This window comes from Gavialis gangeticus, unplaced genomic scaffold, assembly GCF_001723915.1.
Source record: "Gavialis gangeticus isolate Ggan-Ray unplaced genomic scaffold, GavGan_comp1, whole genome shotgun sequence".
Taxonomy (NCBI): Eukaryota; Metazoa; Chordata; order Crocodylia; family Gavialidae; genus Gavialis; species Gavialis gangeticus.
Genome location: NW_017728993.1, coordinates 20,456,064 through 20,461,003, shown reverse-complemented (window position 1 = coordinate 20,461,003; position 4,940 = coordinate 20,456,064). Strand labels below are relative to the sequence as shown.

The following is a 4,940-nucleotide window of genomic DNA, read 5'->3' as shown; positions in this document are numbered from 1 at the left end:
GCCTATTCAAAATGACTCAAGGACAGACTCAGTGCTCTGCTTGCTTCGTTTAGTTGCTTTGCATGATAAAAACTGTTCCATAATAAAGATTCTGCGTGGGGTTTCATGATCACATATCGTCACAAAGCAGTGAGAACTTTAGCTGCACTGGAGGGCTAGGACCCAGAGCAAACACTACATAGGAAGCCTCTCTAGTCACCTACCCACCAAGGAGGACTCATACAGGTCTTTGAGAGAGAAATGAGGAGAAAAATTTTAGTGGGGAAGCAGCCAGTAGATCTGCAAACTTTAGGAATTAAGGTAAGAGAGGAGCAGTATCACAACAACTGCTGGTTTATAAGATATCAATGTTCTAAAAGAAAATACTTTGCTTGCTAAAATTCTCTCAACAATACCTGACTGGTACTCAGAGTACATTATAGAGAAAATGTTTGTTGGCTTAGGAGCAAACCCTTCTCCAAACTTTTTTCTTCTGTTGCTTCCATATGAAATTACATATACTTTTAATTAACTGCATTTAAAATGAGCTATTAAACCTTAAAAAAACTGGTGGTTTTAACAGGAACATTGCCACCAGTTTAACTATATTACAAGCACAAGGCTGTATATTACGGCAAAGTATATAGTTAAGAATGCAACTGGGACAGTAGGCTGGTCTGTTTGGAAGGGGTCTATGATAAACTGAAAATAGACACTCTTACTCTAGGATAAGAGGATTTGCACAGAAAGTTCTCTCATATGTTAGTTTATCAGGTAAAACTTCTGGTGCAGTCAAAACCTGGCCTTTAAAATTCTATTTACTGGCATTATATCCAGCTGTTGACACAAAACAATCAATCCTGTGATGGGTTACTCCAAACCACTTCAGACCTGCTACTGCTTTCAGATTAGAGCTAATTTGCCAAGTTAGGGCCAAAATGCTGAACCAACAAAAATACTAAAGAAAAACAGCCTCTTTGTGTGAGCTCTCCACATCTCTGATGCTTTTTATTATATTAGAATTCAAAAGCAAAAACAACCCCCCCACCCCGGATCTTAAACTAACAGTTCAAAAATTGGGAGAAGCCTGAAATTTAGTATTGTGCACTTTTATTTTTTCATGACTATTATATTCAAATTTAGCCTTGACACCATGAGCTGTATCTGCGGGTGTGGTAAGGCTGCTTTACACAGTAAAACCAATGTGGTTTGGGGCTGAATGTGTATATGCTCATGCTCTGGCCTTTAGAAAGAAATGCTGCAAGCCTGTGTAGGGGTTTGTATGCCACGACCACATTAACAAAGAGAAGTAACATGATTTGTAAAAACAAGAGTATGCGAGACAAATCTACCCCATACCAAGCCTCAAGTCCTACTAGTATAACAAGGAAGAAATATGTAAAGCAGCACCAGGATCACAGCAATGAAAGAAGCAGCTTTAAGCCAACTTTGCAGAAACAGCTTCCTGACCACTCACTCTGTATGCTAAGTGCATCTGAGATTTGGGCCTTGCAGGTACTGTAGTCCTTTGCAAGTTCCTCTTCCTGTAGCTACTCCCATCAGATCCCTCATCAGTGTGTCAACAACAAACAGGACAGCCTTAGTTTCTCAGATTCTTTTTACACTATCCTCAGTCACAACTCCAAGTTTCATTTAATTAAAAATGAAAACAAAAACAAAGCACAAGGAATTCTACTTAGGGCTGCCACTGCAGCTTAAATCTCTTTGAAACACACAGCAAAATACTTCAGTGTGAAGTGTAAATGTTTTTTAAATTATGTTAAACCGGAGGTGTCAAATTCACCTGGCCCCATAGGCTGGATCCAGTGCATGAGCTGCCTGTTTCAACCAGTCCCCAGACTGGCTGGGGCAGGTATCATGTGCAACACAGGTCCTGGACCAGGTGGAGTGGGCACCACATGTACATCCCAGACTCTGCACACAGGGTTGATGCAGTGTGCAGTACGTGGGTCAACTCTGAGAAACAGGGAGAGCATCAGGGGCTGAGTGATGGGGCTCTGTGGGCCCTGACACCGCTTTGTTAAATAAATTAAATTGGTTTGTCTAATTTTAACCAGGGATGGAACCTATACCTTTACCGAAGGGCTAGGAAGAAAACAAATATACCAATGTGATTGGAGCTGTGTAAGATAACAGTTAAATGGATAAAATTAGAATCTCAGTCTGTTTCTTGCATCACGCAAATAAGGGATTTTGAGATCAGTACCTGAAGCATGCATCTATTTCTCGTAGTCAGGAAAAATGTACTTCCAATGAGAAGATATGCCATATCAACTTGATAATGACCACTGCCTGAGGTACTCAACTATGAAATTTTTGCATCTCAATTTATTTAGCCTAGGGTATGCTTACCACTTCATAAGCAGGAACGATTCTCACTTTATCATCTAAGGGCCACAGAAGTGATGTGGTATAGGGCATACGCAACCAATAACAGAATTTTGTCCGTAAACGCTTTGGATGAGTGTGAAGAAATTACAGACTGGAGATGGGCATTTTGACCAAATTAAGACTAATTAGCACCTGACAAAGTAGGTTGTTGCCTACAAAAGTTCAGCCCTCTCTAAACTAGTCAATCTCTAGTGCCATCTGTCCTACCTTCTGCCTGAGCACTCTAAGGGAAAATCCAAAAGGAAAAGGAAGAGAAAAGGTATGCATCATCATGGAGGCACTAGCCCATTCCATGAAATTAAACGCCACACTGTAACTGTTACGTAAAACTGCTGAAGTTTCATACTGCTAGGCATCCCATCTCAGTGCTGTAAAATGCACTCATACTCTGTGGAATGGCCAATCATTTTCCATTCCAGAAGTAGATGAAATGATTCCTATAGATCTATACAAATACCAGCTGTCTGTTAACTTTACGAATAGAGATTCCTGGGACACAATTTTCATTTAAACTCATCTTACAATGCTCAGCTTTCAATTTCTTCTTTCAGGGTGAAACTTCCTGTCCTTTGCCTCAAGTTACAGAAATTTTGTGGGGGAAAAAATTAAAGAAAATCCCTTCAATTGTTTTTATTACCAAAGTTTTCAAGAGTACTTAGCATTCCTTTCTCCCCAACACCATGAAGTTTATAAATGTCAAGTGATCTTCTGGGCATACTCAAAATACCCCACTTCCTTTTTTTCTGTGATTAAGCAGAGACTAATTTGTGACATCACATTTTTAAATAGAAATGCTCTATTTCATAGATGCAGCATTTCTTTCAGGACACAGGTGTTCCACCTCGTCCCAAGAGTTGCAAGGATTGTGCCTATGGAAGACTTTAAAGAAGAGTACTGTTTTGACAGTCTGATAAAAGGTGTGGAAAGTATCATTACTCTTCTCAGCAGTCTGTTGAAAACTATGGAGGCCAAAGTTTGAAAATAATAGCTTTAAAAAAATTTCCAAAAAAAATAAATAAATAAAATTAAAAAATGTTGGTCTCTTTCTTTCTGCTGCTGTGTTCTACAGTGCATCTTCCTCCACATTTCCTTGCTGTTCATTTTTTAGTTTTGTTAACAAGGAATACTAAATGCCTAATGCTAATACCATTTGCTCACATGGCACAGGTAAAGTTCAAGCTTTAAAGGGGCACGGCTTTTAGGCCCAATTAAATAGGTATAAGCAAATCAGGTTCTATTAACCTGATAGATACTCTTGGAACATGCCCCAAAATAAGAAAGCAACTTGCAAATATGAAGCATGGGCCTGACCCCGAGGTCTGATCTACGTAAAGCCCCACTGAACTGGCTGCTGACCTACTCCTGCGTAGATGAGTTGACCATCTCCTTGATTCAACTGATGATCAGTGTCACAGTATATATTTTACATGCGTGACACCAAACTTACACACTACATAACTTAACTCGCTCATTAGTTAGCTTTGGAGACCTTCAGGGCGAAACGCTCTATATAAATATGAAATATTATTACTGACTTGTAAATGAGCAACAAGCTACATGCCAATGGAAATGTTTTAGAAAGTATTTCCTAATGCTGTTTCCCTTAAAAGGAACTGATGGTTTTCGAGCCAGCTTACTGATAATGCCGCTGGTGCCAAGGCTGGTTCAGTAACTAGGACTCCAGTCTACCACTCCCAAGATTTTTTATCTAAGATGAACTTCTTTCCTCGAGCTTAAATAACTTCTTGGCCTAACAAAATAAACATTTAAATTAAAGCGGCTGCCAGAAGGTGATGACTTCAAAAGTAAGGGAGTAATTCTGCACGTGTTAACGTCTGACTGAGTTGGCGGGACTATGATTTCTACACGGAAAAAATCCCCCTGGTGCTCATGGCGCACCAGAGCTGGAGCACCCAAATTTTAAGACTGTGATGTGATAGATGCTAAGATGGTTGTCCAGAGCTTTGCAGGGCTGGCGAGTTTCCTGTGGAAACTGGAAAAAAAAAAAAAAAAATTCACTGGGGAGGGGAGAGGGGCAATTAAAGCAAATCGCTAACGCGGGTAATAAGCCTGGCGCTCCACAGAAGAGATGGGTTTCCTCTGGTTTGAGGCCTGAAAAGCGGAAGAGCCAACTGCGTCTGGAGAAACAAAGAGCAGAGGAAGCGTGTGCGGGACGGGGGCTCGTCCTGGGACGCCACCGAACTGACCAGTACCAGGCCCCAATGCGCTTCGCTTGGGCCCAAGCCAGGAGCCAGCTGAAACCCCATGGTGCCAGGGACAGGAACAGTCTCCGGCCTTCAGCATAGGTCTGACAGGGGGTACCCAAACATTGGCACTGCCTCTCCCCCCAACCACTGCCTCACAACTATAGGTCCCTCAGACCTTGCCCTTGCCCCATAGCCATTGGCACTGCCCCTCCCCCCCCAGAACCGTTGCCCCTCAGCCGCTGCTCTTCAGCCGTTGGCCATGCCCCACAACCGTTTCCCCATTGCCGTTGCCACTGCCCCTCCCCCAACCGTTGCCCCTCAGCCGTTGGCAGTGCCCCTCCC

General features: G+C 42.1%; 2 protein-coding genes across 2 annotated transcripts in view; both read right to left on the bottom strand.

The window, feature by feature from the left end:
• AGBL4 (ATP/GTP binding protein like 4) overlaps nucleotides 1–4,940 on the bottom strand; it is a 1,816,099-nt gene that overhangs the window by 695,107 nt on the left and 1,116,052 nt on the right. The gene's annotated exons all lie outside the window — the stretch shown is intronic.
• BEND5 (BEN domain containing 5) overlaps nucleotides 1–4,940 on the bottom strand; it is a 45,596-nt gene that overhangs the window by 40,288 nt on the left and 368 nt on the right. The gene's annotated exons all lie outside the window — the stretch shown is intronic.